Source organism: Myotis nattereri, assembly GCF_964212035.1.
Source record: "Myotis nattereri genome assembly, chromosome: 9".
Lineage (NCBI taxonomy): Eukaryota > Metazoa > Chordata > Mammalia > Chiroptera > Vespertilionidae > Myotis > Myotis nattereri.
In genome coordinates this window covers 75,623,761-75,635,898 of record NC_138084.1, presented here as the reverse complement: position 1 = coordinate 75,635,898, position 12,138 = coordinate 75,623,761, and the positions used below count along the sequence as shown (strand labels likewise).

The window sequence follows — 12,138 nt, the reverse complement described above, 5'->3', positions numbered from 1 at the left end:
TACAAAAATTAAAATTATGAACAGTCAGGAGAAACTATCTACAATGCATAAATAAATGGAGGAATGACATCCAACATATATAAATAATTTTTACTAATTAATAAAATAACCCAATTTTAAAAATCCTTGTAGGACAGGAATATACAACTTACAGAAGAAATATATGCATTGAGGCTAAAGTCAATAGTAATCAGGGAAATTCAAATTTAAAAGGATACCATTCCACCATCAGATTAGGGTAATTTTAAGGTATGATGATATTAAACATTAGGAGTAAGAGTGGTGTATTAGTTTTCTACTATTACCATAACCAGTTACTGCAATTTTAGTGATTTACAACAATCCAAAGGTATTATCCTACAGTTCTAGAGGGCAAAAGTCCAATATGGGTCTCACTGGGCTACCGTCAAGGCTTTGGAAGTTTCAGGGGAGATAGGTTTTGAGCATTTTCCAGCTCCTGGGGCCTCTCACTGATCTGTCATTTCAGAACTACCGACAGTGTCAACATGTTCTCATGTTGCCATCTCTCTCTGACCACAGCCAGGAGAGATTCTCTGCTTTTAAGAATTCCTGTGATTAGATTGAATCCACCTGGATAATTCAGGCTATCTCCCATCTCAAAGTGTCAGCTAATTAGCAACCTAAATTGGATCTGCAACCTTATTTTGGTTTCACTGCAGCATGTGTGTGTGTGTGTGTGTGTGTGTGTGTGTGTACCCAATCAAGATAATAAACGTATCCATTACAAGTTTTCTTGTGCTCTTTTCTTTAATCTTTATTGTTGAAAGTATTACATATACCCTCTTTTATCCCTATTGACCTCTTTTAGCCTGCACCCAACCCCTCCCCCACCTCCCAGCCCCTTGCGCTCTTTTGTAATGCCTTTCTCCACCCCTCCACTAGACAATTACTGCTCTATTTTCTGTCACTGTAGATTAGTCTGCATTTTCTAGAATTTTATATTAATGGAATTATACAGTATGTAATATTTTTTGTTTAACTTCTTTCACACAGAATTATTTTGTGATTCATCATGCTTTGTGAAGCAATGGTCCATTTTTTTCTATTACAGTATAATTTCTCATAGAGTATCACACTTCAGTTGTGTATTCTTGTGTTAATGGGCAGTTGGCTTGTCTTCAGTTTGGGGGACATACAAATAAAGCTTCCATGGTCACTCCTATGCAAGTCTTTGTGTGGACATAAGCTTTAATTTCTCTGGGATAAATACTTAGCAGTGAAATGACTGGGTCGATGGTAGATACCAGTATATGGTTAACTTTTGAAGGGATTTTCAGTTTTCCAAAACAATTGTGCGATTTTACATTTGCAACAGTGACCCTCCCAAACAGTTGGTATACACGGCATGGTCACACTTCTTAGCCATTCAAATAGATGTGTACCCCATTGTAGTTTTAATTTGCACATCCTTAATGACTAGTGATATTGACTTGAATCCTTTTTAAATCTATTGAAATTTGTTTTATGGTCCAGAATATAGACCATAATGTGTTAATAAATGTTCCATGTCCACTTGACAGGAATGTGTATTCTGGGTTTATTAGCTGGAGTGTTCCATAAACCTAGTTAGGTTGGGGTGTCTGACAGTATTGTTTAACTTTTCTAGGTCCTTACAGATTTTATTTCTACTTATTCTCTCAATTATGGAGAAGGGTATTGAGATTTCCCATTATAAGTGCCTACAATTCTATCAGCTTTTCATTCATGTAAAATTCTGTTAGCAGGTGCATAGATATTAATATTTTTTCCTCTATATGGGTTGACCCATTTGTAATTATAGAATGACCTTTTTTATTAATCCCTGTTAATATTCTTTGCAGTGAAGTCTACTTTCATATCAACAGTTATTCCATTTCTCTTTTGGTTAGTGTTCACACATATTTTCATGAAATAATAATGAATAAATAATAGGCTATTTTAAACCAATTTTTCTCAAAATATTTAAATTAAAATCAGTTTCTAGTAGGCAGCATATTATTAGGTCTTGCTTATTTTTTATCCCATCTGACTATCTCTGCCCTTTAATTAGAGTTTTTAGACCTTATTTAATGTGATTCCATACAGTTAGGTTTAAAACTACCATCTTGCTATTTGTTTTTTATCACATCTATTTTCTGTTGTCTATTTTTAAATTCTTTTAATTTAATTGAGTATTTATTTTTATTATTCCATTTCCTCTCTTTTATTGGCTTTTTATCTACAACTATTTGTTTTATTACTATAGTGGTTGCTTTAGGATTTATAGTGCATACTTTTAACTTCCTTTAGTATACCATCAAGTGTTAGTATACTGCTCTACATATGGCATCAGAACCTTTCAGTACTATATTTACATTTATCCCCTTTTGAACTTTGTGCTATTTTACCTCTGTATATATTATAAACTCCACACTACAATATTATCACTGTTATTATTGCTGCTGTATTTAAAAAGGTCATTTATCTTTTAAAGAAATTTTTATAATAAGAAAAGATATCCTATATGTTTACTTTTTTTTAACCTCAACAATAACAACAACAATGAAAAAAACTTCAAGATAATACGATATAATATTCTCCTCCCTCGGAAAGTTCGCTCTGCAGACCGGAGAGCCCAGCACCTCATGAGGGAGGTGTTTTGCCAGAGGAGAAGTGTATTCATCAGGCAGGAGTGGAGATTTGCCGAAGAGTTGGAACCTAGTGCCTTGTTTTGAAGGAGCATTTGCTTGGAACCCTGTTTGTTTTGTTTTGCAGCGTATGCAATTATAAAAGGGGATACCACTGAATAAAGATACTATTTATATCTCAATGACAAATATAAATTGTTCTTGCGCAACAAGAGCCTCTGTAAGATTTGAGGTGTATTTGGAGAGGCTGATGGAAATGGGCTCTCCTTGGCATTGCCACTGAGTACAGGTGAGGCAGGAGTTTGGGGAGCACAGAAGTCAGGAGAGAAACCATTGCACGGATGACAATGAGGTTTCAATAGGGAAGGGAGCGACGGAAGGACTGAGAGCTGGTTGAGGATTAGTAGGTGCAACAGCAGAGCACTTCATGCTTTCAGAGCCTGGCTCCCTCCCTTCAGCTCACAGGGAGACAGACTTCAGACAACACTCTCAACAGTGTGGGCAAGAAATGCCCCCGAAAGAGGAGCAGGAACCCAGAGAAACAGGGCTATGTAACCTCATCACAGATCATTTGAGTTGCGGCCTTCCCAGAGGTAGGAGGAGGGAAGGCCTTCCCAGTGACACTAACTGTTATTTTTATTCCTCGCTTGCAAGCCACAGTGCAAAGTCTTATGCTGAGGTTGATGGTGTCTAATTAGACAATGTGAGCCTGAGGCTACACTTAATGCCAATCCCCAACAACTGGCATCATCTTCGAGACACGCAGAAACCACCAGCCGGTGAGAAGAGTTATTTTTAAAAGCTGCCCCATGGTTTCAGGAACTGAGATCATTGAAATTGCAATGAACTAACTAACTCCATCTGTATTGATTGAGTACCCCTCCGACCACCCCTTTCTGGGAAGCATTATAACTTTATGCTAAAGAAAATGTTTGAACATTTGGTAAAATACATACCATGAGCTGACTCTTTGCAGTGTTTTGCCAAGAAGGTGTCACAAGCCAGTAAATGTACAGTTTTGGGGTAAAAGGAACACATACCATCTTGTCCCTTAGAGCCTTTGCCAGCGCTTCCCAACAATGATCTGAGAAAAATGATCATTGTGTCAAGAGAGAGTTGTAAGTAGAAGAAGTCACACGATCCCATGAGGCCCACTCTCCCCTCCTCAGTCAGATGCCTCCCCTGCCCAGCCACACCAGGTGGGGGTGACACAGGACCATCAGGGTTTCTCTGTCTCTGCTCTCTCATTCGCGGGAATTCCAATCCTTCTTTTTATACCTCCTCTAATGGTTCTTGGAGTCCACAGAGCATGTCCCACTGATCTAACAAGGTTTTTACAGCATGGACCTTTGGTCCCCCTGTGGTGGGTCAGACATTTTCCTCCTACCTTCATCTCAAGCTGCTGCCGGAGTTCACAGTGCCCGCCAGGCTGAAGGCCACTCCTGCAGCTGCCACTGGCCGCCGGTGCTGCCAAGCCCTCTCCCAGCCACTGCAGTCCTTTTAAAGCTGTGTTGCATGGTCACCACCATCACCACCATCATCATCCCGACTTCCTCTTATACAGCAGGCTCCATACCCGGAGCTCGGGCATCAGGCCTGCACTCAGCATCATTCTGACATCTGATGTCAGGAGAATCGTTTCCCCTGGACCCTCCTTCCTTCAGAGTGAAGTTTTCCTACAGGAGAACCTTGGAGTTTCTCATGAGGAGAACACTGGTGGCACTGAGGATCCTGCAAGATGCCCCATATGCTCCCATCCTGAGCAGAACCTAATTTAACATCATGTTCAAATGTTCAATTCTTAAAATCCTTTAACAAGAGAGGATACTCACTGGAGGAGGGTGGGGTGGTTTTGAGATTGGGTGAAGAACAATGGTTTGCCTTGGCAGCAAAACACTGAAGCTAGAGGACAGAGCTGGGCTGGGGTGGGAAATGAGAGGACCACTGGGCGAGGAAGCTGACAGGGCTAACTCTAGAGGGAAACTTACAGGGTGACTTAGCCTTGCACCTCCATCTCCTTCCCTGCCTCTGTCCTCCGCCTACCAAAGCATTTCTTCACTGAGCTCAAGTCAGACTGGTCCTCACACCACCTGTCTCCTTCAGACTCCTTCCAATCCGAACTTCCTGCTTCTGGGACTCCCAGGAGATTGACACCATGGAAGGAACCTAGTTGATTAATTCTCTCTATGGTGTTCATGAAAGCCCTAAAATATTTCTCCCTGGTGTGTGGGGAGGGTTTCAGCCAGCAGCAGACCTGATGGAGCCAGTTGTGCTTCTGGAAAAGCTCTGGAGCAGGTGTGTGGGACTCGGATCCACCATGTGGGACCCAGCCCGAACTTCCCCAGAGGCCTGCTCCCCAGTGTTGGCAGGGGATTGCACAAAGCTGATCACACTCTCAATGAAAAGCCCATAAATATTGTTATTTATTCCCATAAATAATACCTCTTATACATTCTAAATGCTTTGAAAATATGCAGAAACAACACAGCAGGTTTAGGAGCAGAAGTGATTCTTTAACATGAAAATTTTTTTCCTATTGGCTGCTTATAATAATCTCTTGAAAAGCCGAAGATGCAATCAGCTTCCTTGCTGAGTCAGCCACATCACCTGTTGCACCATGTAGAATGCTGCTCTCAGTGCTGAACCTGCCTGGGTTGGTACGATGACCAAAGGGTTGGGCAGAACTTGGCCTGGCAAACTGGAGCATTCACTCCACCTCTTGATGGCCATGATGCTCTTATTTTTAGAAGTAGTATTTTATTATTTTTTTAATCCTCACTGAAGGATATATGTTTTTTTTTAATTGATATTTAAAGGGAGAAAGAGAAATCTCGATGTGAAGGAGAAACAGTGATCAATTGCCTCCTGTATGCACCCTGACTAGGGATTGAACTTGATCAGCAACGATACTTAGGTATGTTGTGCTATTCAGACGTTGGTCCACATGAATTAAAAGGCCCAAATCGTGCCAGGAAAACTTTCCCCAAACCATAACACTGCCCCCAGCAGCTTGAAGGGTTGTACTCATGCATGTGGGGTGCATGCTTTCATGCTGTTTCCGCCAAATTCTCACTCTGCCATCTGCATGGTGCAACTGGAAACATGATTCACCGGACCACATGACTTTTATTCAGTGCTCGACTGTCCAATCCTTGTGTTCCTGTGCGAATTGGAGACTTTTTATCTTGGTAACTGCAGACATCAAAGGTGTTTGAACAGGCCTTCGGCTTCCATATCCCATACAGTGCAGTGTATGGCTAATTTGCCTACAAACGTCAGGTGGTCATAATTATCTGGCCACTCAATATATATATATATATATATATATATATATATATATATCTCAATATCATATATAAATATCAATATATATATCGATATATATCAATATATATCAATATATATATTCACCCCAATAAATTTAATTAAAAGAGAAGACACAGTGGTGGCCAGGGACGGTATATCAGGTAAGAGTGCAGACTCTCGGGTTCAAATTTCAGCTCCACCACTTCCCAGCTGTGACCTCAGGTGTTATTCAACCTCTCTGTGCTCCAGGTCCTCACCTGTATGAAGAGCATGACAATCACACATCACTGACTTGTTGTGGGGTTAAATGAGTTAATAGTTATAAAGCACTTAGAACCATGTCTGCTACATTGCAGACACCATATTTTATGAGATGAATTGGTAAATACTAAAACTAGTTTCAGACTCAATCACATTGGAGGCATAGCTCAGGGTAGCCACAAATATAAAGAATTCCGAATCTATAACTTGTATCTTAAGAAACATTATGAGAGTATAATTTGTAATTTCCATCAGTTTTTATGTTCTTATTACTCTTATCCCCATACAGCTCTGCATTCTTTCATTCCACAGCTCCCTCCACCAATTCATACCTTGGCCTCTGCCCATGGCTCTGTCTTCTCTCTCTTTGCTTCTTAAGTGGCTGAGAAAATGTGTCCCCCGCCCCCTTACTAACTGTGCCTCGGTTGTTGACCAAGGGCCTTGGCTGCTGACTATTGAAATCCACAGGCACTGCTGCACCAAGGCCATACTTCCATGGGCTTTTCCCATCCCTGCTTGTGTGTGACTGAGATGCTAAGGAGGACCCATTCCTGGGAGACAGGGAACCCCTTTATCAGCTGACTTTGAGTCAAGGACTCTCAATGGGTTGGCTGAACCTTCCTCAGACTGCATGGAAGGCCAGACTACAGTGCTTCCACCCCACTTCCCTTCTGTCTCCTTCAGAGGCCAGACCTGCATTGAGGTCTGACAGCTCTTCCTCGCCTTCCCAACCCCATCTCCTTTCCCACAGGCATTTTCTTAATAAAGCTCAGCAATTAGTTCTCATCCACTGTTTGTAGATTTTTTTAAAGCAATGACAGGTATATAGGTGACAAATGTGTAGAGCTTATTTGGTTAATCTTCATCCTCATTACATTTTCTGGACAACTGCACCCGGATATAGTATTGGGAATTCCTTATTCCTTTGGCCCAGACAGCTTTGTTGATCCTGGTACCAATGGTGGACATCTGGAGTCCCCATCTTCATGGGAAATTTCTGGATCTCTGTGAGTGCCCAAGGGCATGCTTCTTGAAACCCACTCCATGGATGTGTTTGTGCATGTTGATGATGTATTCTCTGGTCACTATCTCATTGATGGCAGAATGGCCCTTCTTCTTCTTGCCACCCTTCTTTGCAGTAGCCATTATGCTGGGCCCAAGTTGGGTCCCCTTTTTAATTGATCATATAGATGAACCCAGCTTCTCTGACTAAGTCTGTCCACAGATACCCTCACAGTGATTCAGCATTCCACAGGTGCAGGAACTAGTCTGCTGCATGGAGATGGCCTCAGAGTTAGAAAGGAAGGGTGAGGAGCTGAGTGAAGGTGAAACCCTCTTATCAGGTGATGAGGGAAGAGTATTTACTAGAATATCTGCTCATACATTTATCCCAGAACTAATAACAGCAAGGAGCATTTTTGTCTGTGTGCCAGTCACTGAGCTAAGAACTTTACTTTCTTTATTTCACTTAATCCTTGCCACAGTCCTGTGAGGCAGATATTATTACCCACATGTTACACATGCAGAAATTAATTATTGACAAAGGCACCATAACTGAATTATAAATGCAGTCAGTTTTTAACCCCAGCCTGTCAGACCCCAGCATCCATGACCTTGGTGAGGGTTAAGGCCTGAGGCAGAGGTAGTGGCAGGCTCTGGGCCTATGGAACTAGGAGGAACCTGGAAAGGGAGGCAGCCAGATCCGGCTGGCGACAGCCCACAACCACCTTGTGTAGCCAGCTTCCTCTCAAGGACAGGGAAGAAATGGTTCAGGGCATGGGCATTGCTGCCCACAGGAAAGCAGAAGCTTGAAGGAAGGGGGTACGAAGACAGAGGCTGATGGGCCAGGGCAGGGATCTGCTGAACATTCGGCATCATCCTGAATTAGACCATGAAAGAGCATGTGCTTTCTTACAGCAGTTGTGCTCAGCGGGATGTGCTCTTACATTGCCTGGTGATTAGAGGCTCTGTGCCTCACAGCCCTGCTGGAGGTGAGGAGGGGACTGCTGTGGGGGACCATGGCTCAGGCTCTCTGCTGTTTGTTGGAGGAGGCACTGACCCAGCAGCTTAATGTTGTGTGCTCCTATGCAAGTTGGGTATCTCTCTGGGCCCCAGTCTCCCGAGCTGTAAAGCAGCAGTAATGATAGCTCAGGGTGGTTTAACCATGTGTAAGTTAATATAAAAATCTTGTTTAGAAGGTGCCTGGCACCTAGCAAGGTCTCATAATGATAACGTTCTTATCCACAGCCCAGCAAGAAGCAGAGCTGCTGCTCTTGATGGGTACTTGCTATAAAGACTAAAGACAGTACTTACCCTAAGCCCATACCCCCTTTGGACCACATTCAAGTATTTGGAATCCCAGTCCAAATAGACTTGAACTACCTTTCAAGGCTTATAATGGCCTCCTCACTGGGTCTACCCTTCCATGAGTGGACTTCACCACAAGCATGCACATGCCTCGGCTGGAGGGATGGCCAAAGGGTGGCTGTTGAGGGAGTGGAGATGAGCATAGATGGAGCTTGGTGTCCAGGCTGGGACACGAGCCAGACTGCATATACTCATCAGCAGTTCTGGCTGGTGAGGACTCCAAACTGGGCTCCAGGAATAGGAGCTTTGGGCATTCAAGGCCAGCTTTCCAAGACCACAGGGCCAGGCTCCGCTTCAAAAGTTTGCAAGGGAGGCATCTTGGGGGCCTGCCAGTGACCCTAGGCTCTGAAAGTCACTCTTCCATATTTTAGAAGGCAGCTTGTTAGTTCAGTATCTTGGATTGCAAGAAGTGGAGACTCAATCAGGGTTTCTCAAGCAATGCATTTGTAGTAAGGAGCCTCATGGGATAAGAAAATGAGAAAACCAGCCACAAAGCCAGGCCTTCCAGGAACTCTGGAGAAACTATGCAAACAGGCTCTGGACAGAGCAGGCCCCAGGATTAGCCAGGTCTGAGGTGCTTCAGACCCCAGGGGTTCCAGGTCTCAGCGGTAGCATTAGGGCAAAGTCACCAAGGCATCTCAGCTCTATTAAGCATTGGCCTCTCTTCATATCTGTCCAATCCTCTTCCTGCTACCACCTGACTGTCCGACTCTTTGCTCTGTTTGACTTCTCTCTATCTCATGCTTCTGCTTGCTCAGAACCTGCTCATGGCTCCTCATGCTCCCCTGACCAGACTCTACCTCATGATCCTTCAGCTTCTGTGTTCACTGTTAACTGCCAAGTTCTTTCCATATTGCTCCAAATCATTCATCTTTGTGGAGAAATTACCATAGTTGGCCTCTGGCTAGTTTATCAATTGGTTGCTACCTCTGGGTCAGAAGCCTGTCAGTCATCTATATTCAGTTGAGAAGATGTTACACAATATAAAACATGACTGCTCACAGATTGTGGGAGGAGATGCAGGAGGTGTGGGAGGACAGCTTCCTGAGACAGGGGCAACAGGCATAGTAGACACTGTAACTGACCTGTCTAGACAGTGAGGAAGAGAATCTGAGAGCCAATGGCCCTTCCCAGGGCTCACTGGCTTGATTTCATGTTCTTCTCTCTCCTCCACAGTCCCCTGGTCTATCGTGAGAGCTCTAGATCAGCTTTAGGAAAGCAGGAGTATCCATAAGAAGATCCCTGAGGTGCCCTGGTGATCCACATCTGCTCTGAATCCTGGCCCTTCCCCTCTCCTCCTGGCCTCTCCATTCTCCTCTGAATATAAGCCACCAAGTTTACTTGGCTTCTTTTTTAAATAACAAAATCAACAATACTCCAGGAAGTATTTAATGAGTAGCTTTTCTAATAAACTCTGTTTACTCGGCACTGAAATTTCATTAGCAGCCAGTAGAGAATCAAAGCATGTGATTTTTATCACAATCATGTTTTACTCTTTACTTTCATACACATTATCTTAATTAATCTTATTAATACCATAGTAGAGTCAGTAGAGAAGATATTACCATCACACTCATTTTGTAGATGAAGAAACTGAAGTTCAGAGAGGACCAGTGATCTGCCCAAAGCTCCAAGGGGAGTAATGGTATTCACTACTAGCACTCAGTCCTAGAGGTGGGGTTGTAGTGCCTCCTCTTTCATGGAGCCCTGTAGCATCCGATAGGATGAAAGTCACTTTATGGCTAGGGCCTTTTCCTGTGTTTCTTGTATCTTTGCACACATGGTTTTTACTGATAATTTCTATTTTCGGCCCCAAATTTCAAGGAGTATCATCTCTTCTTGGATTGATATGAGGCCTGAGGTGTCCTCTCTTGGTGCTGATTTCCCAAGTGGGGCCATAGCTTCTTCCCAGTGCCCTCAGATGCCCTTTTCTGTCCATGTGCTCCTCAGGACAGCCCTTCCCTGTCCATGGTCCTGGAGTAGGCTCTACCACATTGGGTCCCTGGCAATTCCTGCCCACCATTCCTCTGCTCATAAGTATTCCTCACTCTCAGGCCCCTGCTTGCCAGGAGCCCTAGTCCACCCTCCAAGGTTACTGAGCTGGCCTAGCCTTACACATCCAAGCATCAGGCAGAGCAGGAACCTATCTGACATTTACACTACAATCCCAGGTCCACAGATGATTGTTGCATTATGGGATTTCCTCACCTACTGAAACTTGCAGATCAAGAACTAGACAGAATATCAGCCAGGTTCTAGGAGAGAATACAGAAAAGGCAGTCTACACAAAATGTGTCTTTAATTGCTTTATGGGATCAGGAGGGGAATATAAAGAAGGAAGCTGAAGCCCAGCCTGCCGTGGAGTGGAAGAAAGTGGGTGGAGAAGTTCCCCATTAATCAGAGTCTGGTGGGAAACCAAAAAAGCTGGGGTTGTAGCTTATTGCCACCCTAATGATGAATGGGATAGAGAGAGCCATGAAGCAAAAGTGTGAGAGCTGTGTGTATGTGTAAGTGTGTGTATGCGTGTGTGTGTGTGTGTGCTCCCACTCTCACTGGCATGCATGTGTGTATTTTCAAGCAAATGATTGCTGCTTCCTTTGTATTTCTTGAGCAATGGTTGACATTACAGGCATCCAAATGCTCCTTTTAACTCCTCAAGTGTCTCCTCCATGGCATTTGTGAGAGTAATTAGAGGTTGATGTCTCTCTCACATAACTGTCCAAGGTGAATCTTCCCAGTTGGCAGGAGATTCTGCTCCATTCAGTTACCCAGGGATCCAGGTTCTTTCCATTTTTTTTTGCCCAGCGTCTTCTAAAGCAGTGGTTCCTAAACTTGGCTATGCATTAAGTCCAATATCATTCAACTTTGAAAACCACTTTTGTGGGGCATTGTCCTATCTACACGGTTAAAGCCAGATCACAAACAGGTACACACAGGCTGGAAATTGCACAGGTAGCTTCCACTGACATTCTTTTGGTGAGAATTTGGTCATAAAAGATAAACCCTTAGTTATTATGCTGTGTGAAAAGTGCTCTGATCCCACTAGAACCCAAAGGGAGGGTGTCTGCTAGTAAGTCAGCTGTGGGAAGTCAGAGAAGCCTTCGTGGAGGCCTGTGCGTGACTTTTGACTGGCTTCATTGGTTTTCCTGTTTAATTTCTAGCCTTGATCTCTTCACCCAATAGTTGGAATTAGTAACTGAAATTACCACAGAGAGTTGTTGTGGGGATTATGAAAGAGAAGTCTTGCAATGTACTTAGCACAATGCCTACCCAGATTGGACTGAATGACGCTCAGCTGCTCTGTCACTGTTCTTTTCCAAGAGAAGCAAGGCCTGTGGTGATTGGGAGCCTTTGTGGAGCTGAGACACAACCAGCCCTGGGGCTGGATTTTAGCTTCTTCCCTTTGGTTAGCTAGTGAATTTGATGTAGGCTACCTGATATGGCTGCCTGGCAAACGCTGCTGCTGCAGCGTGTGTGTGTGTGTGTGTGTGTGTGTGTGTGTGTGTGTGTGTCTTGGGGTACAAGAAGTTGTGGGGGTAGCGGAACCTAGCCTTTTAGAAAATGAGGGAACACAGTG

At 43.6% G+C, this 12,138-nt stretch overlaps 1 pseudogene across 1 annotated transcript; it reads right to left on the bottom strand.

Annotated features, from left to right (window-relative positions):
- Positions 1–6,970: 6,970 nt before the first annotated feature.
- LOC308525347 (large ribosomal subunit protein eL31-like) lies at positions 6,971–7,340 on the bottom strand (annotated as a pseudogene). Its single transcript has one exon. The product of its transcript is annotated as a large ribosomal subunit protein eL31-like (transcript).
- Between the last annotated feature and the right edge of the window lie 4,798 nt (positions 7,341–12,138).